This window comes from Sciurus vulgaris, assembly GCF_902686455.1.
Source record: "Sciurus vulgaris genome assembly, chromosome: 2".
Lineage (NCBI taxonomy): Eukaryota > Metazoa > Chordata > Mammalia > Rodentia > Sciuridae > Sciurus > Sciurus vulgaris.
The window spans coordinates 169722963-169746604 of NC_136462.1; the positions used below are offsets into that span (position 1 = coordinate 169722963).

The following is a 23642-nucleotide window of genomic DNA, read 5'->3' on the forward strand; positions in this document are numbered from 1 at the left end:
TACAGACAATTCTAAGATGAAAATTAATTGCACTGAGATCATTCATTAAAAGAACAGAAAATCACCAAATAAATAACCTAAGTTTACATATCAAACTCCTAGAAAAAGAAGAACAAACCAGCACCAAAAACAGTGGAAGACAGGAAATAATTAAAATCAGAGCCAAAATTAATGAAATTGAAACAAAAACATTCAAAAAATCAACAAAAAAAAGTTGGTTCTTGGAAAAAATTAACAAAATTGATAAGCCCTTAGCCAAGCTAACAAAGAAAAAGAGAAAACCCAAATTACTAAAATTCATGATGAAAAAGGAAATATCACCATGGACACCACTGAAATAAAGACAGTAATCGAAACTACTTTGAAAACCTACCCTCCAATAAAATAGAAAATCGTGAAGATACCAAAAAATTTCTAGAGATATATGACCCACCCAAATTGAATCAAGGGGGCATAGAAAATTTAAACAGATCAATTTCAGGCAATGAATTCGAAGATGCCCATCAGAAGCCTACCAATGAAGAAAAGCCCAAGACCAGATGGATTCTCAGTCAAGTTCCATAAAACCTTCCAAGAGGAACTTACACCTAGACTTCTCAAATTATTTCATGAAGTTGAAAAGGAAGGAACTCTTCCAAAACTCATTCTATGAAGCTAGTATCACCTTGATACCAAAACCAGAAAAAGACACAAGAAGAATGAAAACTTCAGACCCATATCCCTGATGAACACTGACACAAAAATTTTCAATAAAATACTGGCAGATTGCATACAAAAACATATGTAAAAGATAGTGCAACCTGAGCACAGTGGCCCATGCCTGTATTCCCGGGGGCTAGGGAGACCAGCCTCAGTAAATGCAACTCAGTGAGACCCTGTCTCTAAATAAAATACAAAGTAAGAGTCTGGTTAAGGAAGTCAGTTCCTAAGGCAGCATGGTAGATATTTGGTCCTACTTTTTCTTTGATTAGGTGCAGTGTCTCTTTTCTAGTGCCTAAGTCTTTAATCCACTTAGAGTTAATTTTTGTGCAGGGTGAGAGACAGGTTTAATTTCATTTTGTTACAAATGGATTTCCAGTTTTTCCAGCACCATTTGTTGAATAGGCTGTCTTTTCTCCAATGTGTGTTTTTTCACCTTTGTCTAGTGTGAGATAATTGTATTTATGTGGGTTTGTCTTGTTCACCATCACTATGGATTAGAGAAATGAAAATGAAAATTACTCTAAGATTTCATCTCACTCCAGTCAGAATGGCAATTATCAAGAATATGACAACAACAAATGTTGGCAAGGATATAGGGAAAAAGGTACACCCACACATTCCTGGTGGGACTGCAAACTGGTGCAACCACTATGGAAAGCAGTATGGAGATTCCTTAGAAAACTTGGAATGGAACCATCATTTGACCCAGTTATCCCACTCCTCAGTCTGTACCCAAAGGACTTAAAAACAGCATACTGCAGTGGCACAACCACATCAATGTTTATAGTAGCTCAATTCACAGTAGCCAAGCTATGGAAAGAACTTACATGTCCTTCAATGGATGAATAGATAAAGAAATTGTGGTACATATACACAATGGAATATTAGCCATAAGGAAGAATGAGAAGATGGCATTTCCCAGTAAATGGATGGAGATGGAGAATATCATGCTAAGCGAAATAAGCCAATCCCCCCAAACCAAATGTGGAATGTGCTCTCTGATTTGTGGATGCTAACCCAAAACAAGAAGGTTGAGAGTGGAATAACAGAAATCCATTGGATTAGACAAAGGGAAACAAAGGGAAGGGAGTGGGGAGGGGAATTGGAAAGATAGTAGAATCAATCGGATATAACTTTCCTAGCTTTGTATTTGAATACATGAACAGGGTAACTCCACATCACAACCAAAAGAGTGGGATCTTAAATAGAATAAGTTATACTTTATGCATGTATAACTTGCCAAAATACATTCTGCTCTCATGTATAACTAAAATGAACAGATAAAAAATTCTTTTAAAACACTTCTATAACATTACTTTAAATATTTGATAAAGTAACTCAAAAAGTCCAAACTTAGAGCCCCAAAACCATACTTAAAATATGTAATTCATACATAAAATATGTAATATTTAATAAGTTTGTTCCTGTCGCCGCCCGCGGCAATTTGTTACCGCCTGCAGCAACAATTGCGCGGGTATTTATCGGAGGTGGACTGGAAACTGAGCTACTTCTATTATCTTTCTCTTTAGTGCACTGCTTTCTTGCTTGTTCACCTGTTCCCCAGCCTATAGAGGAAGAAAGGCTTTGAGAGGAGAGAAAGAGAGAGGCTTTGCATAAGAGAGCAAGAGAGACTTTGCTTAAGAGAGAGAGACTACACTTTCAGAGATCTGTATCTTCTTAGTTCTGCTGCTTCTTCTTAAAGGTGCATCCTGCATCCTGCGTCCTTCACTCTGCTATCTAGAGGTGTGGCTTTACTTCTCCGTTCTGCAATCTGCAACCTGCATTCTGCCATCTATCAGAGGTGCTGCTTATCCGATTATTCCTTCTACTAAATGCTTATCCGATTATCCGTGGTGCTTCCTATAGGTGTGTCTTATATACCTAAGGCAGCCAATCAGCTTAGGATCAGCACAATTGAGGCATGCCCCTCGGTACCAATCAAGAAAGAATGAGGAATATCTGTTGACCACTAGTGCAAAGGAGATATTAACTAATCAGGCAAAGGTAGATCACGCCGTGTTAACATTAATTATGTGCCACCTCTTGGCTCAATGCCAGCCACCATCTTTTGGTTACCCAAACATGTCTTCTGCAGTTACCAACAAGTATTCAGTAGGATGGAAAGTCAAACCTGTCAATAATTCCAACTAAATGAATAAGTTCACATTCATGACACTGAACTTACATTTTAATTATATGAAATATATATATATGAAGTGTATCCCCTGTTATTCACAGAGCACTATAGTATAGAGGCATTTTTATTATTAAATAAGACATAATATCTCATTTACCTAAATAAAAATTCCTTCACACCTCACTTGAATTTCTGTGAGAACCATCAGGACTGTTGTTCTGGTTTCGATCTGTTGTTTGAGGATTTACAAAATGAATCAAATAGGATTTAAGGAAATTTCTAAATAGTCTATAGATTTACCATTTTTAGTATAGGAACTAACACTCAGAATAAGAGTCACTTCTTAAATTAAGGAAGTAACTAGAGGGGAAAGTACATAAAATAAAATCCTTTGCTTTGCTCAAGCAAAACAAGATCCACAAAGATGCTACCTGCAGAAATAATAACTCGGCAGGTGAGATAGAGGGGACACAGTGGCCCGTTGTCCTGGGTCGTAAACAGGCATCAATGTGGAATTCCCCACCAAACACTAACCACCAAAGGTTGTTGTCACTGATCGCCTTCTCCAGAACTTTGCACAGGTCCCCAAACGCAAGGTTGGTCAAGGCCATCAGACTGAGGTGTGTCCCTTTACAGTGGCATACTTGGGCAGGAATAAATGCCAGTACTCAGGTTACGAAGCTGTGTTCATCCTCTTTGGGGTTCCACGAAATGGTTCCAGAAGCGAGTGTTAGGAGAGTGATGACAACTGGCCACTGCTTTAAGTGGCTTTTCGCCTGATGCACAAACAGAACTTGATATGCTTTCTCCCGGTTTAATCTTGCCTTAGAATCCTCACTCATTTCCTTGCTGAACAGTAAATAGAAAGAGAAAGGGGGAGGCTGGGGATTGGGAGTATTGTGGTTAGTATTTAACACTTCCTCTTAATGCAATGAGCTCAGACAATCACTACCCTCCCTGACTTACTAAATATCCACCTCTAAGCCTCTACTTGTGCTGCTGCTCTTCTTTACTTACTTCTTCAAAAAATACACAAATAGGGCCACTGTCCTGCTGAATACATTGTTCTCTTCCTCTCTTCTCTGAGCCTAGCACAGGGTCCTCCATCAATCCCAAATTATATCCATAGAAATCTGTGCTTCATTGGGAGTAAGTCCGTCTGACTTAGACATCACATCTTGGGCAAAAGTTTCATTGTGAACTTGACTCAGATACTTCCCTCTCAAGTCTGATGCACACAGCACAATGTTTGACGCAATGTGTTTGGCATTCTATTAAAAGGGACACCAAAGGATGAGAATGCCACATTGATGCAGTATTGATCATGACCTGGAGACACCAAAAACTGTCCCAAATCAGATGGAAGTTTAATTGTGTTCAGTATTATTTTGGCAATTGGTGTATTTGATTATTTAGCAATTTGGGTTATTAAAAAACAAAATCAAGCATTTTAACAATTCTGATAATTAGCCAATAATCCACAAAGGTAATTAAAGTATCTGGTAATATGTGATAAATCCCAGGCATCAATGCCCTGTATTTTCTGACCAAGTTAAAAAGCTGGTTTTTCTGATGTTCCTATTATAGCTGGGGAAAAATATTAAAATGCTAACATTTGACATGGAAGACAACAAGCAACCTTAGAATGTACACTTAGAATGTGTGTATCTGCACTTTGCACAATCAGAACATGAAGTTCCCTTTCACCATTGCCAGTGAGATTCTCAAAGAATGTTCTCTTGGGGGGCTGCCAGTGTTTTGTGTTGCTATCTGAGGAAGCGTTCCGGGAGGTGCCCATGAGCTAAAACAGCAGAGTTCCGACTCTGAAACATTTCAAGCATTTTAATTTTTATTACAATTTAAACCATGTAAACACAGCCCTCGGAAAAAGGAAAACTTGCTAACCAAACTTTGCTTTTCCTTTAATGAGTCCATTAAGCTTTCTTCTAAGTACAAGCTGTCGGGTGGCATCCTGTATGCTTGCATAAACTGATATCACAGCAGAGCAGACCACCATTTCCTGCCCCCTCTACCATTGCAATTCAGATCTTGTAATGTGTCATTGTCACTGCTTTAGGGAGCTGGCATGAGGTGTTCCAGCAGTCAAATCCTTCTGCAAGGACTGCCTTTGTGGAAAAGGAAAAAAACACAAACAAACAAAAACCCTTCTACTTAACATATTGAGAAGCTGAATTTAAAAAAGGGAAAAGTAAAAAGAGAGAAGGAAATTGTTATAATTATAGTGAGAGCGTCTGTATGCGAATTCAGTTTTCCTTGGGGAAATCTGCATACTCTCTATAAGGAATCCCCAGGCCAAAAGTACACATTATGTTTTCAGCTCATCTTTAAAGCAATATATTTGCTCAGAAATTGTATTGGGGAACAGTCTATGAATGTGCTCCGGGCTTGGTCCAGATACACTGTTTATAAAGGAAAGGACTTTGTAAAGTGTTTTATAATATTTAAAAGGTATACTGCCTATCCCTGGGGAACTGACAGTTAACATTCAGACTGAAAACCCATAGGGCATAAGGTGTTTGTTTCAACAGGTCTCCCAAACTTATCTAGACTTTGTAGTCTTTGTTCAAAGATACACATTTTTAAAAGGAGTTCCTTCTCTGATTCTTAATAATTCCAAGGAGACAATAAAATGGGTCACAATTGTGAGGTGTTAAGGTGGGAGGATTTTTTGTGATAACAGAAATAACGAATAAGCAACAAGAATATCCAAAATAAGGTCCTATTTTAATTTGGTCTAAATGCAAGGCAAATATGTGTCCACCTTTAATTGTAGAAAAATATTATAATCAACCTTGAAGAAAAGGTGGCATAATGCTTTCTATTGACAGACTTCGAAAAACACAAAATACACATTTTTATCTATTTTATGGGGTAGAAACACTTTAAGAAGGCAATATACCATTCAAAATTAAGGGAATTAACTCTTAATAGAATACAATCCCTAATTTCCATGAGAATTAGTGTGGCACACCATTCTTCTCAAACAGATCTGTTTTGTTTTGTTTGTTTTAACCGTACTGGGGATTGAACCCAGGGTTGCTTTACCACTGAGCCACAGCCCCAACCATTTTTATTTCCTTTTTGAGACAGAGTCTCCCTAAGTCACTAGGGTCTTGATAAACTGCCGAGGCTGGCCTTGAACTTGTGCTGCTCCTGCCTCGGCCTCCTGATTCACTGGGATTATAGGCATGCGCCACCACGCCTGGCCTAAACAGACTATTCTCACAATAAATAAAATATTCTCAAATGAGTTGCCCACCCATAGGAGAAAATTCTCCATTTATGTTTTTAAAAAATCTATTTTTATCAGGACTTTCCAAACAAGTTAGTGGTTGCTTTGGGAACTCTGAATCCACAGCTTTGATGGGACAGCAGTTGTCCAAAATTGAAGGCTTGTTGGAAGGGTGGGGTGGGAGATGGAAATCAAATGGGTATAAACACTTTACACCTCAGAATCTTTCAAGATGACTCCCAAGAGCTGAAATAATCTGTCACATGGGGTATGCCCCAACTTTTAAGTGGAACTTTTAGAAGTGGAATATTTTCAAAAATAACAATGAGGGAAAGAAATGTTTTGAAAATTGTGTTTGAAAATGGAAAACATTCATAACATATTAGGCAGGAAAAGGAGGTTAAAACAGGAGATCTCAATTTTATAAAGCAAACAATAAAACCAATGAAATCCATATTGCCCTGCAATAGAATACCCTTGCATAATGTTCACAGGGGCACTGCCAAAGAGGTTCTGTGTTCAGTCCTTCCCCTGCTGCACCCAACATACCTGTACAGGTAGGGCAGAGTCACACAGCACTTTGAGGAGGCTTGGCCCTGAGAAGGATGTTTTTGACAAAGCTAAGTCTAACATCAATCAATCCGGCATGCTGCAGACATGTACCGCTGGCTTCCTTGCCTTTTTCCTTCCCTAAAACCCATTAACCTTCTCATTTGAGTTATTGCTTAATGAACACAGGTAGATACAGAGAGTGGTGAAAGGCCTGGCAGAACGACAGTAGGACATCAAAAGTGGCAATTTGTGGTTTACAAGATTTCAGACTACATTAATTTTTCCAAGTTTTCTATAACAAACACATGTAATTTTCACCATGGCAAGGGGAGGGGGTGTCAGATGTAATGTTTTAGGATCACAAAAGTGCCACACCACTCAAATAACTTTATTTGAAGCCGTTCATTGTTGAAACGCTTATTCAGTAGTTTGAATGCCAACAACTTAAGTTGGAGAAAAGTAGAAAGACCTGGCAATCTGTAGACCAGCTATAAAAGACAAACTATAAAAGAATCATACTCAAGTTAAATACTGTTCTCAGATTTCTAGTGTCCTGTGCTTAAAAAAAAAAAAAAAAAGAGGAGGCAAGGAGGCCAACTCTGGCAAAAGATGAAGGACAAGCTCAGCCTCACCAATTTCCTGTTTATTTTCTCAGATGCCAACCATTACATGGTAGTCTTTGGGAGAAATTTAAAATGTGTAGAGATAATACAAACACTGTTTAGTCTCTTTATTTTCCCCATGAAAGATAGCATAAACAGAGGAGAAATTATAGCTTGCAAGACATTTCCATGTATCTGAGACAGTACCATCTATATCATTTGAAAGCTGTTTAAATACTATGTTTTAAAATTTTTCAGTTTTGTTGAAATAAATGCTAATTAGTGACAGTGTTTTTATCCACAAACAAAATTATATTTTTGCATATTTCAACTGTATTTTTATTGCATATGTTTCCCTTTGAAATACTACACTTTCAACAATATAATTGGAAGGCTATATTTTATCCTTGACCAGTACATTCTTTGACTGCTGAGTTTCAAAATGTCTTAAGAATTAAAATGCCACAAAAGTTGAATGTTGTTCAGTAAAACATCTATGCGTTAATCATAGAAAAGCTAGTCACTGCCTCTGTTGAAATTTTTCCACAAACTTAAATACCAGATTCAGAAAACATAAGGCCCATACCCAAAAGTTAAACTTGCCCTCTGCATCCATCATTCCCAATACTGAGGCCTAAATGGATTAAGTGGCCTGCCCGTTCAAGGTCACACTGCTACTTAGGGACAACACAAAGCCGGATGACAATTTCCAGAAGACTAAGATTTTGGATTCATAACTGAAAACTCCCAGAGTTAATTAAGACAATGACTGCATCTCAGCCTTGGCAAGAACAAAGAGATAATATTTATGTGAGAATGAACTTACTCCATCTGTGCCTGGCACCCGAATCTTTCCCTTCACTGTATGAGGCGCACACTTCAACTTGTTCTGCCTTTTTTCCAAATAACTCGATTGATGCCAGGAAAAAACCCTCCTGTTATTCTATCTGAACCCTGCCTTCCTAATTTGATAAAGACTAGAATATGGGTATTGTGTTTATATAGGGAGGTGGGGTAAAGTTTTTTTTTTTTTTTAATGAAGAAGCTATCATTCTACCTCATTGCCAAAAAAAAAAAAAAAGCCATTTTATTTCCTAAATCTATGCATTAAGACCCTGACCCCACATGAATTCTCTACCAGCAATGAAGTAATTCTAGCATAACTGTACTCTTACAATACCAACATTTTATCAACATTTATGGCTTTAGACCTACAAACATGAGCACATACTTTGCTCTGAAGGGGATTTTTTTAAGTATGAAGTTTTTTTAAGTATCAGGGAAAATTATTCATCTACAAAGAACATATACATTTCCTAGCCTGTTCATGATAAAAGTTACTATTCCATGCAACTATCTTTGTTTTGTGTTTTTGTTTTTTGGCATCTTACATTTCCGGGACTCAATAAAATTTACCAGACACCTGATTTTTTTCCTAAACAGCTACTTCAAGTCACCCTTTATTTTCCTTTTTCTCCTCCCCTCCTCCTTCCCCTCCTCCCCTCCTGCTCTCCTCCTCCTTTCCTTCCCTTCCCCCCTCCTCTCCTCCTCCTTTCCTCCTCCTCCCCCTCCTCTCCCCCTTCCTTTCCTCCTCCTTCCCTCCCCTTCCTCCTTCTTTCCCCCTCCTCCCCCTCCTCCTCTATCCTGCTCTCCTCCTCCTCCTGCTCTCTTCCTCCTCCTCCTCTCTTCCTCCTCCTCCTCTCCCTATCATTTTCTCCCTCTCCCTCCTCAAATTGACTTTAGTTTCTCAATGGACTTTTGCACCACAAAGGTTCCAAGTCCGGGCAGCTATATCAACCAGCCTGGTAATTAAATTAAACTATCTCATAGGATATGGAAAAAAATTGCCTTTCAGTAATTTTAGTTTTTCTTTCTTTCTTTTTTGGCTGCTATATCCAATTTTAATGGTAGGTTATATATTCGTTATTCCTGACAACAAAATAAGAAGACACGGTTCTTTTGGAATTCTTAAAATAACAGTAATTAGTTCCTCCATCACCATCAATATCATCATCAGCTCCATGCTTCCCAATTCACACACCAAGAAATTCAAGTTGATGTGTCGTGTTGGTCCAGCTTTTACACCAGCACTCAGTTCAGTTGCATCTCAGTTCTCAGACAGCCCTTCATTACTCCTCCCTCCTTGAAACAATGTCAACTGGTTTTCAAGACACTATTCACCCTTTGTTTTCTTCCTGATTCTTTAGGTCTTTTATCCTCTCATCCCTCCTTGGTTCCTCCCAATCCCCCTGCCCTCTAAGAAGAGGTGTACTTACAGTAGTCCTGAGGCTTCTTAGCTTCTCATCTGCATTATCTATTTTTTCCTCCAAGTTTTATTTTTTTCATAGTTTTTATTGGTGCATTATAGTTTTACATAATGGTGGGACTTGTTGTTACATAATTGTACATGCACACAATACAACAATATAATTTGGTCAATAACATTCCCCAGTATTTTCCCCTTTCCTTCCCCTCCTTCCTCCTCCAGGTCTCTTTCCTAGTGAACTCACCCAAACTCACACTCCCACATGGGTGTATCTTCAGCTCAGACCTCTCTCTGAATTTCAGTCTCAGGTCCAACCAACTAACAGTTAAATCTATTGGTACTCAGACATTTAATGAGAATCTTATAGCTTAGAGATCCAAAACCAACTCCTGAGCTTTCCTGTCCAAACCTCTTATAATACAATCCTCCCTGTTTTAGTAAACAGCAACTCCCTCAGTTAGGGCCAGGTGCCCAAAACATAAATATTGAAACCCCTCTCACCACCTTTCTTATACCTTACATGGAATTCATGAGCAAATCCTATGGGTTCTATTTGCAAAAGAGACTGAGTCTCTGACCCCTTCAAATCACCTTCATCCCACCCTCCTGTGTAGAAATCCATAGCACCATGGCTTCCCTGGCCGTCTAACACCCTCCCATCTGATTCTCCTACTTCTGGACCTGCCCCCTTAGCATCTACTCTGAACTTAGCAGCCAAGTGAGCCTTCTCAATTATAAGCAACTCATATACTACTGGGCTTAAGCTCCTCCACTGGTTTGCCACTTTGCTCAGAGTAGGAGCCAACATCTTCACAGAGACCCATAGGGCCCTCTATTATCTGACCCCAACTTCTTCTCATCTCCCAAGGCTCTACCACTTGCTCAGTGCAGTCACACCAGCTTCCTTGTTCTTCCTCCTGTTCACTAATGCTTGGGGTATTTCCATTTGCCTTCCCCCATCCCCAAGAACCTGGGAGGTGTCCCCCAGATGACTTTAGCTACTCAGAGCCTTGATTCAAAGGCCACCATCTCATGGAGGCCTTCCTTGTCCACGCTTTCTAAAACTATAACATGCCCTAGTCCCCAGTCCCCTTTTTCTCTAAAATAATTATCAGTAAATATATACTACAATTTTGATAATTTTGGTGTTCAGTCATGCTAACTAGAATGTCACATCAAGATGATTTTTTTTTTTTTTTTTTTTTTTTTACTTCTGAAGCCCAGTTACTAAAAACAAGGAGTCTGGAGGACAGCCCATAATTATTAAGAGTAAATAAATGCTCTTCTATAACCTGTTCTTTTTCACTTACAAAAGGTCATGATCATCCTTCCACACAAATAAACCCACACCTAATGCAATGGTGTGGGGACAAAATTGGCCGTGAGTAGATAATAGTTGAAGCTGGTTTTACATGTACAGGGACTCTTTATCCTATTTCTATTTTTATATATATTTGAAACTATCTAAAATTTTAAAATATACATTTGTGCAACTATTTGTAGTGACTACATAGTACTCCACAGACTGACTCTACCATATGTAACCTTTACCTTACCAGAGAATATTTGGGTTCCATCTTTTTCACTATCATCAAAAGTGCTAGAAAGAAATCTCACAGGAATACCTGAATATAGCCCTACAGTAAGTTCCTAGAAAAATAAAACCTTGCACATTTAAAATTTTATATAGACTGCCAATCTTCCTTTCAGAAATTCTGAACCAATGTCTGCTTCCATGAGCACATTAAAGTAGTGCTACTCAAAGAGCTGTCCACAGAATATACCAGATTGCAAAGTGTTCATTATTGGTTCACAATAAGGTGCAGAAATTGAGATAACACTGAGAAATATTTAGTCAATATCTCAGGGTAATTTTATATCTAATAAGCATGTTATATGTGTGTGAAAGTACACATTCATATAAATACATTTATATATGTATATATTTGAAAACTGTATATTTTTCATTTTCTTTTTCTGGTATACTTTTACTATATTTTTTACAAACATATCAGTCAAAAATATAGTGGGAAAAGTGACCTTTCACCACAGTTAGAAAAAATGATATTATTTGCTTACCCACACCAACAATTACCAGGTATAGAATTTTTTCTTTTGTTAAATCTACCACATCAATTACTAAGCAATGATATATCCCTTTTGGTTTAATCTGCACTTTTAAATTCTAGCAGGTTTGCCCATTTTCTCATATGTGGCTGACCCCATATTTGTTATCTTATGAATTACCCATTTATATTTTCCCCACAACTCCATTAAGAGATTCATCTTATGAATAATATTGTAAGGATTTATTTTAAAAGCTCTTAGTATCTTAGGAACATCTTAGCTAGGTTACAAATATTTTCCTAGTATACTCTGTATCTCTCAAACATGTTGAAATGGTTTCCCATTATTATACCGAATTTTTTAAAATGAAAATAAAGATTTAAACTATTGTAGGTAGTCACACTATTTTAGTCTTCCCTTCATGGTTTCAAATGGGAGATGCTTTCCCTCCAATACTACAAGGTTATAAAAGCATGTATGCATGTATATTTTTACTCAAATTAACAGTTTGCATGGTTATAACTTTTAACTTTGCCCCACTAGAGTTATTTTTGCATGAGAGGCATGATACAAATACTGTATAATTTTTCCAGATGACTAGACAGGTGTCTTGACACATTTTATTGAATAATTCATCTTTTTTCCCATTAGTCTGAAATATCGACCTTATCACATACTAAATTAGCATACATGTATGCCTAAAAATAGATTATCTGCATTTAAGTAGACTGTATCAATACCACCATTTGATTATCATTGACTTCTATAACAAGTGCCCCTGATAAATATTTCCTATAATTCTGTGAGAACTGATGGGTTCATTCTTCCAATGAAGTTCCAAATCACTGTTAAATTCCCCAGCATTGATAAAGAGTTGTATTAAGCATATAAGAGGTGTCTTCTCTCCACCACAAAATGGTATAAATACAATCAGAACAAAACTAATTTCTTTGTATTACCATATTGAATCTGGCTTTTCAAGAATGAGGTATCTCTCTCCCTTGATTTGAAATTTATGTTACACATAAATTTATGTTTACTACAATTAAGTTCTGTAGTTTCCCTTATTTTGTTCCTACATATATCTAAGTAAATTACTGCTATGTTTTGTACTGTTGTGTTGTATTGTTAGTGTATGTGAAACCTCTTCACAAGAATATTTTCTAAGTTTATATTGGTGGGTTAAATCGTTAATCAATTTTTATTTATTTAGTATGTAATGAACCACAACCTTAATCAACAATAACAGTACTTCAAATATCTTTCCAAGTGAATCTAAACATATTCTGTTAATTCCATTCATATGTTCATTCAAGCACCTGCTACATGTATCCCAAGATATCTGTACAAGTGAAGGTTAATATTGAAAATACGGATGCCCTCCAATAATTTAGTAGAGCATATAAAACATATATGCATATATGTGCATACATAATTGTATTAGATAGATATTGTGAGGTCTTTAAACACCTATGCAGTATCTAATGTTCTAGAAAGAGAAAAAAAATATGACCAAAGGAGCCCAAAGTTGAGCTGAAGCACAGGGTATGCTAAAGAAGGAATAGAGTCGATAATAGATGGTTCATTTCTAAATGCAAGATGAAGTTGCTTCTTGTTTGGTAAAAACACTGCACTATGGAATATATAAAGATAAGGTTTACAAAAAGGAATCTGGAGGCAGGGTGCAAACATGAGGCAATTTGGGGATGAAAAGAGTCGAGGCAGAGAATATACAAGCCATGTTACCTACCATTCCAGACAATGAGCAACTAAAAACTTAATAAATTTCGTCTGATAAGTAAAAGAAGTGATAATTAATGAGGCTGAATGAAGGTGTCTATGTGTAATGTCAGTTTCTGTAACAAACAGGTCTGAAAATATATAGAGTGAACACCAGAGTTTGTCTCTTTGTCTTGTTCATATAATTTGTACTCTATTTGCCATGGCATAGAGTTGTTATTGGGGAAGACTATAAATATGACCATCAAAGATCATCTGTTCAGGGACTGGGGGTGTGGCTCAGCGTTAGAGTGCTTGCCTAGCATGTGCAAGAGTCCCTTGGTTACATCTCCAACATCACACACACACAGAGAGGTTCTGTTCAGAAACAGTGTGGTGTTCTACATTGGTGAAGATGACAAGGTGATGAGCCCTGCCATAAAACAATTTAGATTCAGGTCCCTGAGTCCTGTTTCCCTTCATCACTAAGGCCTCGTAGTCATGTGCATCCAACCTAAAGGGGAAAAATAAAGAAAAGAAAAGAAGAGTATGGGGTTTAGAAGCCTTGTCCTGGATTTAACACACATTATTCTGCCCACATTCCACTGATGCAAAGATGCCAAGTGACTCACCTACATACAGTCGGAGGCTGCTTTCCCAGTCCCCCTAGTTGGACAGCTATGCAAAATAATAACTCATTTCTATAGAAGGCTGAGCACAACCTACGGGTGGACAGCTGGCAATTCGTCCCTGGGGTAATGGTCCCACTTCCAAACGCTAACATGGAATGCGAAGAAACAAATCACAAAAGATTCCACTGTAAGGATGGGCAGCCTACGCATGCCAAAATAACACTTGGGAAAAGGAGACTCCCCTGATGGACCACCTGTGGCATTCCACAGAGGAAGCTGTGGCACTTCCTCACAGACGGTCACACAGCTGCTGTGTGCACCAAAGTGGGGAATCGGTACACAGGAAGAACAGACAATATGCTTGAAAACTCAAAACACAATGTAAAAACATGTTTGAGTCTATTTGTTCTAGAACAAATAAAACAGGCAGATCAACCTAGCTGTTAGGAATCAGAAATACAGCAATTGTTCACAGGCAACGGTTTTGATGAGATTCTGAGAGTATAAATCTGAGATTCTGAATGTATATACTCTGATAGTATAAACACTACTTCTGTCAAAGGAAGTCTCTACCAAAACCAAAGCAGGTTGTCTGAACTTCTGATATATGCACTTTTTTCATTAAAGAAAAACAATATTCCTTCCCATAAAATAGTGTCAGGATAGCTTACCTGTACTAAAACTGATTTAAGGAATCGCTGATGTATAGTTTCTCTTAATGTGCTTTAAAATTATCCCATGTAGAAGGGCATTTGTGTTGGAATAAGGAAAGAAAGACATGGTTCCTTACACACACAACAGAGCTGTTTTCTTTGAACTTTACTCTTATTCTTAACAGTTGACTGTCACGCCTACTACACTGTTGGCCTGGGTCACCACCACTGGCTCTGACACCTCCATGCTGAGCCTGTGCCAGCAAGGGACAGAATTCTAAACCACCATCTGCCTCTCTGAATTATCACACCACAATCCCAGTTTGGCAACCCTGAGGTCCCATTAGTATCCCACCCACTGGTAGAGGTCAGGAAAAACACAATAGTGGGCATTTCTATTTGGGAAGTAAAGAGGAACAAAGCACTCTCACCCACCCAGCTAACCACAATGACAGATGCCAGAAATTCAAGAATTTTTTTGTTTTTGTTTTTGCCATGCTATAGATGAACCCAGGACTTTGCAAATGCTAGGCAAGTGCTCTACCACTAAGCAACACTCCCTGTCCATGAAATTCAAATTCAGTTTAAATGACCACATACAGCTACTTGTTTCCATACTGAAGCCTACATCTAACCAATCCAGCATATAAGAACTGGACTGTGTACAAAATTGTTTTTAGAAGAATGTTCTTCCATTGCCCCAGTAACTCAATTGCCTATACTTTGGTTTCCCTGAAAAACACGTTTGGTGTCAATGAAATGGGATTTGCTGAAATGGCCCTGTTTCACAGAAACATGCAATTTGAGAAGAGAAAGGATAAAAGAGTGGGGAATGAGGAACCTCTGATTCCTGGGTGGCCACTAGATTCCCCATAGCATGGAGCAAAAGCTGTGCTGTGATCAGTTACCAAAGGGAAAATTTACCCATGGAATTGAGAGATGGATCCAACTCCTTGAGAACTGATCAATTTGATACATAAGGAAAGTCCAGCTAACAAGAAAAAAGCAAAATATACTGTGGATATTGTTAGCTATAATGGCTAAAATGAAATTAAGAGAAATTGCTGGGTCCGGAAGTCCAGATGTCCATCTGTCAAGAGCTATAAGTAGTAATGATTCCTAAGCAAGATAGTAACTATGTTTCAAAACCTTATTTCAGAATTCCTAAGGGTCTAATGGGGATGGGTTGTGACTTCACCCCATCTGGCAAAATTGGGGCTCAGAGTAAATGCAGTTACTGCCTGATGGTAAACACAGACCTCTAGTTTTCTATTAACCAAACTTGCTAGACTCATCCTACAGTCTAGACCAACACAGAGGTCAATCCTAATATTCCTTCCAAAGGTAGAAAGTTTAGATATTAATGGTATTAGGTAGAAAAGTTTAGGTATTATTGTAAATTATAATGAGGAACAGTAGCTTATTTGGGTACAAAAAGAAATAAATGGACTATGAATGGAGGGTAATTCAATATTACATCAATACTTCAAAAGAGGCTCAAAGCAGGAGACAGCATTCTCTCTTAGCTCCATTACTTGAAAAGGTAAAGCCATACCTTTGCAAAGACCACTCTTTTGGAACCTGAGGAAATAAAATGAAAACCTGAAAACTTATGTGATCTTGCCCCAGGAGACTATCTTCATTCAATATGGTGATGAACTAGACTGGTTATAAATTAATAAGTAGAATTCCAGTCATGTGACAGAATTTTTGTGTTATATATCTACTTTTGTAAGGGATCCATGCCCAAAAACCAGTGGGTGATCTGTGATATTGTGAAATACATATTTTGGTTTTTATCCACAGTTCCTGAATCAGAACTTCCTCCCCAAGGCAGACCATGGGAACTAGAATTTCACTTCCCCAAGGCAAGTTCATAAAAATTCTAATCTTCCCCTGCCTTTCTGTCTTTAGGAGTTGGTGATAAGGACATTCACTGACCTACACTTGTTCAGTAGTAGTTCATATGACTCTCCTTATTCCTGTCCCACCCCATATCCTGAAGGGAGGAATGCTATAGAGAGATGCCAAGAAGAAACTGAACGCACAAGTCTTGTGGGGTTTACCAGCCCAGTCTATTAGCAATCATGGCCAAATGAAGTCTCCACAAAAATCTCAAAGGGCAGGGTTCAGAGGGCTGAATGAGTGGAGGTTCCTGGAAGGTGGCATGCCCTGAGAGGGCATGGAAACTCTGTACCCCTTCCCTCAGATCTCATCCTCTTCATCTGTATCCTTCATAGCATTCTTTATAATAAGCCAGTGAACTTGTTTGTTTCCCTGGGTTCTGTGAGCTGCTCAAGTACATTAATCAAACTCAAGAAGGGTGATGTGGGAACCCTGATTTATAGTGGGTGGGTCAGAAGCAAGTGAAAGAACCTAGGTCCTATACGGCACCTGACATGGGTGGGGTAGTCTTGAAGACTGAGTCCTCAACCTGTGAGATCTGATACCATCTCCCAGTAGGCAGTTTCAGAACTGAGTTGGATTAAAGGACACCCAGTGGGTGCCCTCTGCAAAACTGATTCCTTACTCAATGGTGGAGAGAAATCCCTGTACATCTTGTGTCATTAGTTTTCTGTGTTGATGGTGGCATGAGAGTACAGGGGGAAACACTGGAACTTTGATTTCCCTAGAGTCACAAATACTGAACAACAAACATATGGGCATTTATTCTAACAGCTTAAGAACATTATGCCCCTGTTTTGGATCAATCCTCACCTGATTCAGATACTTCTGATATGTTCTAGAGCAACAATTCTCAAAAATTTCAATCATTTGTATTCGTTTTTAATGTTATTAAGAATTATTAGCTGTTTACAATAGTTATGCTTTAGTTCCTACTGATGAAGAAAATGCTTTATAGTTTAAAATAAAAAGGTCTTCTTAATTCAATAACCTCTTATGTTCAAGTATATTTCCTTATGTAGGCAACTATTTAGAATTGTAAAAATTGTCATATACTTAAATGTGGAAGACATTATTTATTTGATATGTGTTATGATTTGGATATGAGGTATCCCCCAAAAGCTCCTGTGTTAATGCAGAAATACTGAGACATAAGATGATTAGATTATGAGAGTTGTGACCTAAGCAGTCCATTCCTAGTTCGAACTGACTAGGTGGTAACCACAGGCAAGTAGGACATGACTGGAGGAGGTGGGTCGCTGGGTGCATGTCTTAGAAGGATTCATATTCCCTGTGGTCCCTTTCTCTCTCTCTCTCTCTCTCTCTCTCTCTCTCTCTCTCTCTCTCTCTCTCTCTCTCTCTCTCTCTCTCTCTCTCTCTCCCCTCCCCCGCCCCCTGCTTCCTGGCTGCCATGAATGGAGCAGAGTTCCTCTGCCATGTCCTTACACCATGATGTGCTGCTTCACCTTGGACTTAGAGCAATGGGGTTGGTCCCACCATGGACTAAACCTCTAAAACCATGAGCCAAAATAAATTTTTCCTACCTTACATTGTTCTGGTTGGGTATTTTGGTCACAGTGATGCAAAGCTGGCAAACAGAATATGTAGGTAATCCCTGGTGTTACCATGGACTCCCAGATAATTAATTCTCTACAAACTCTTGGGATCTTTGACATACACAAGATAAAAGCCTGCTATGGTTTGAATATGCATCACCCAAAAGCACATATGTTAAAGGCTTAATTCCCAGCCCATGCTATTGGGAGGTGAAGGAACCTTTAAGAAGTAGAGTCTAGAGATAGGTTTTCTAGTCATTGGAAAATGACTCTCTTTGCTTCCTGGATGCATGAGATAAGAAGCTTCCTCCACCATATGCTCCCCCATGATGTGCTGCCTTGCCACAGAACCAAAGGTAATCATCACTATGAGCCAAAATAAAACAGTGAGCTAAAATAAATCCTTCCTCTTTTTAAGTTATTTCAGGTATTTTATTGTAGTTACAGAAAGCTCACTAACACAGTACACTCTTCTAAAGACTATGCCCTTAAGAATCCAACTACCTTGCAGCTTTTTACTCCAAGGACACACTTTGGATTGGTATGGGATGTTAAAAAAAAAAAACCCAACAACTTTCCTATTGCCTGGAAGTCAAATGTTTTCAATGTATATCTAATAGCAAATATATAATAAATTATTTATTCTGTAATTATATAAAATTATCATTCCAACTTCAACAAAGACCAAGTTATAAAATTTGGATTTCCTAAAAGTATAGTTTTGCAACTTATTATTTATTTCAAGCTTATCAGCTCTTTTTGATCATCATTCTGTCAGAAGTCAATTTTACTCTCTCTTCAGATTAATTCATATTTCTCTGTGTGTCATCTGTGAAACCAAAATCTGTAAAAATAATTGAGAAAAAAAGCAAACATTTACTGATTAGTTTTTTTAGTTATTTCACTGCAAGTGATCTTCATGTAGCAGATTTTTGAAATCCCATTTTGAAGCAAATTAGAGACAATCTGCCCTTTTGGTGTCTCTACAAGTACACTCTTGTAACATACTCTTATAGTGTTTATATCCAAATGCTGAGTTTACCCTGGTCTTTCAATTTATCTTATCTATACAGGCTAAATATTTCATCTCAGCTTCAACCCCTCTTCTTCCAGTTCAGAGATTGGAGTGCATGTGCGTTCTCTACACTACATCTCCAATGATCTAGTATGTGTCACAATTTTACTTTTTGCTATGCAGAGGTAGGCAGGTCGATTTATAAATAAAATGTGGGCATCTACTTGGGGACCTGTCAGAGAGAAAGGAGCCATCCACAGGGTGGAGCTGGCCTTGAGCTGCACCAGCAACAAAAAGTTGGAGGTAAAAGGTCATTTTTGTGAGGACGAGAGAAAAATGAGAAGAGACCCCATCATTCCAAATGTGTATTATAAATAAATGGAGAAGGCGAGTTTCCACATCATAATTTCTCTGCCCAGAAAGATTTGAAAGCTAAAATGTTATAACCTAAGAGAAAATTAGAGACTACATTAAAGGATAATGGTGCAAAATCAGGTATTGCCACTATGATTTTGAAAATACCCAAATTCTAGGGGTGCTATGATTTGGGGTGAGAACCCCACAGGACATACCCAGGACTCATGTGTAGGGCTCTCCCTGTCTCCATGGATACTTCCCTGCACACATACTCTCATCAGAATCAATGTCCCCAGATACACCTTACAGGACAGCTGGCAGATGTCATCCACATTACAGAGTAAAACGTATCCATGAAAACAAACTGCTGGGCTAATAGGAGCTAAACCTATGGCATTTAGAAATCTCTTGGAGACTCTGCAGACAGATTACAAAAAGACACAATACATCCAGGGATACCCACAACCTGGTCATAGCTGATCAAGTATAAAGAAAATCACAGTCCATGCTCTGAAAAAGAAATCCTATAGAAAAAATATGAAAGGTCACAATTTTTACTGGCCACAGACCATTATATACTTAAAAATTCTGGGCTTCCTACAAAGATTTCACCCACTGAATAAAACATATTTCATCAAGATGGGATGAGATGAATCTCTTCCAATAAAAAATGCATCTACTGTAAGGTACTCACTCATTTCATATCCCATGCACTGTAGGTATCCACTACTTTCTCAAAACAGTCTTGAATAGTCTTTCAAAAGCTTGGCAAATTTAAATTCTGAATTTAGAAATCTGAGTTTTTAATTCAATTCATAATGGCATGTGTTGGGGCATATAAGTTGCTTCTCAAGTAAACATTCTGGGTTGTTATTTATTCAAGATAATATATTTGTTTTAAAACCACAAATTAATTTTTAAAAGCACATAACCCTACCTTTTCAAGAAAGATCACATTTCAGGATTCCATATCACAGAGAAACCATCTTTTCCTGTAGGGGAAAAAAAAAATAAAAGAAAGACTATCTACTAGTTACAAAAGCAGCAAAGGTTCATCGTTAAGACCTGCTCTAATCTCATTGTGGCTTCATTTACAATATTAAAAACTGGAAAACCTTTAAATTAGACTTAAAATATTGCTCCATTCCTATCTAAGTGAAACACTTTAAAGACTCTGGTTCCAATGATTTGATTTCTAAAAAATCAAATGGATGAAATCAAATAGAAAACAGACAAAAATAAATGGAAATTCTTCCAAAATTAGAATTAAAGTATTTACTTCATATCTACTCCAATGATATATATTCAAACATTTTGTTCAATTTGAATGAAGAAGTAAATGTATAAAATTCCATTCCTGTTTCTACTTTTCCATGGGAAGATGAGATGAGCAACTGTACTGCCGTCCAGGTCAAAAGGCAGGAGAACTGCAAGTGCTACCTCCTTCTGCTGAATTCTTCATTATCCAAGTCACTGAGCCCTATTTATGGGCTCTTTTTCTTATTTAAGACTTCTGGATGAAGAAAACAACAAAGAAACTAAATTAAAATAGGACACCTCTGATTTTATTTCACATTTCTAATAAATGATCAATGTAGAAATTCCTATTTACTAATACTTAACATGACTTTGTTCAAATCTACTTGTTGGTGTAGACTATTTTAATATTTTATCTTTAAACACTCAAACCCAAATTAGGAAGTAAGTGATTTAGTTTAACATAAGTTAATCATTCAATACTAAAACTGTTTTCAGTCAAATCCAATTAAAATCAACAAAGTAATAATGTCCACAAGCATGTATATAACTGACTCTGACCCTGATCCTGACCTTACGGTTCATATGCAATTTAACTTCCTAGGGGAATAATGATGTGTGGAGTCAAAAACAACGTCTGAGATTCTGATCCCCCCAAAATTTCCAAGGATTAGAAATGACTCCCAAAGCATCAATTCCAGGTGACCTCACTCCAGAGGAATCACCCCTATATACACATCAGATAAGGACTCCAATATGAGCTTGTGCTTGCTTCAGCTGCCACCTGCCATTCAAACAAGAAAAATCCATTTTAAACTTTACATAAGAAATTCCCACAACATCTGCCTCAAAGGAATATGAATCTTTCACCCACTTCCACATCTATACAGCCAAGTTGGACTTCTGACCTTCTCCTTGGTCATAGGTAGGTCCTTCAAAACAACCAATTCTACACATGGTGTTGTTTTGGAGCCAGCATCTGAATCTTTACTCTCCTGTTTTTCACCTCTTCAGATGTCAGCCAGCATTATTTTGGTCAGCTCAATGCCAACATAATATATTTGGGGTAACAGCCATCTATTCTATGCTCTGAAATTTCAGAGTTTCAGTTAGCCCCTGCTAACAAAGGAAAGGCAAGAGAGATGGATTATCAACATGGAAACATAAGTCATTGTGAGCCCACTAAATGTAAGTTAAATCATAACTTAAGGCATAGTAACAACTGAGATGGGGCCACCTGTAGACCTCCAGTTCAAAATGAGTCAAAAATAAATAAATAAATACAATGATATCTAGGATTTGCTTCAAAACAATCCAGATGGGATGGCTGATAGGCAAGAATAATGAATGAAACAAAAGTGGCCAAGAGTTTGTTGTTGTTTAATAACAAATATGTGAAATTTTGTTGTAATATTTACTCCACTTTTATGTATATTTAAATTTTTACATAATAAAAAGTTTAAAAAAAAACCATTTGATGAAAATTCTGATTGAAAATATAGAATGCCCAGATCATAAACATCACAACTTGTCTGTTTTCAAAAACCCTCCAACAAAAATGGAACAAATGAGGGAGTACTCCAAGAAAAAAAAATTTAAAATTCAAATATTACACCAGGAATAATTAACAGCTAGTTATTATGGTTTTATAAACATCAGAACAATGGCTTTGAAGCTTTATTTCAATATCTCAAAAGCAAATAAACAAGTATATGTTTTCTTGTCATAAAGCTTTTTTTTTATTGCTTACCTATGATTTGAATTAAGTGATATCAACACACAATACTGGTCATATCATACTTGTGAGAAATTGCTGATAATTAATTATTTGCCTTTGATTAATATAAATGGAGAAATGGATGATCTGAAATTATTATCAATGTTATCTATTTCATGAATAAAAATCTTTGTAAACAAGACAATGGAGAGGAAACAAAAAATTAAAAAGATCCTTTATTGATGTAAGCTTTAACATTACAGACATAAAACCATCATATCTGCAACTCGATCATGCTAGATAAGTGAACTGTCACTGAGAAATAACCAAACAATGGACACTCCATGGATTATACCACACATTTTGCCCTAAATTTGCAAGAGACAAGAAGGGATCACATGTGGCTAAATCTTATCTTTCACAACAAGCAGGGGAAAATCACACACAAGTAAAATCATCCTCATTGCCTTAGAATTTGACTTACTGACCTTGCCAGACACCGCTAGGGGAAACTTGATGCTGGACATGACAAAAGCAGGATTTATATCATGCTTTGGGGAAAGACCATGCATACAACTGTGCCAAGCCTGCCTCAAAGATGAACCAGGTCAAGAACAAATTTAGGTTTCCCTTTGAAGAAAGCATGCTCAAAACCCAGCACTGAATTCTAACATAGCATACGATGATTAAGAAAACAAAGAGTTAAAGTTTTTCCGTTTTCTTTTTCAAGACTTGTTGGCCTAAAGTAATCTGTTTCCTTTCCAAAGAAAAAAATGCCAAACTCTGAAACGGAAATGTGTCTAACTTAATGGGTAAGCATATAAATGCTGGAAAGGGGAGTTTTATGGGAAAATCAGAGTAACTCGGCCTTATCAGGCAGGCTTCCAAATTTATCTGTGAAAGGATCCAGGGTCAGAGAAGGGAGGGTGTGAGTAATAATTACAAACGAGTTACATGGCAGAGGTCAGCTAAACAAAAATCAGTTGTTTTCAATTTGGCAGTCACAGTTCCATAGATTTACTACATGACCTAAGAAAGACACATTAGTTTACAACCATACATGCAGCTATAGTTTAAGATCTAGTTAAAGCTGGGAATGATGTATTATAAGGCCTTATACATTTAATAAATAACTGTCAAATAAATGAATAGGTGAAGTAGCAACTAGTATTCACCAAGTCACAAAATCAGACTAAATTCATTAGAAGTGACAAAAATAATATGTTCAGGTATGACATCATGACTATTTGTG

At 37.4% G+C, this 23642-nt stretch overlaps 1 protein-coding gene across 12 annotated transcripts in view; it reads right to left on the minus strand.

The window, feature by feature from the left end:
• The window catches only part of PLCB4 (phospholipase C beta 4), a 389153-nt gene that overhangs the window by 342384 nt on the left and 23127 nt on the right, over nt 1–23642 (minus strand). For 7 of the 12 annotated variants that reach the window (XM_079129403.1, XM_079129410.1, XM_079129404.1 and 4 more), the window contains exon 2: nt 20354–20408. The exons of the other annotated variants lie outside the window; for them this stretch is intronic. The gene's annotated coding sequence lies outside the window, so the exon portion shown is untranslated. The remainder of the gene's footprint in view (nt 1–20353; nt 20409–23642) is intronic. 12 annotated transcript variants of the gene reach the window in all.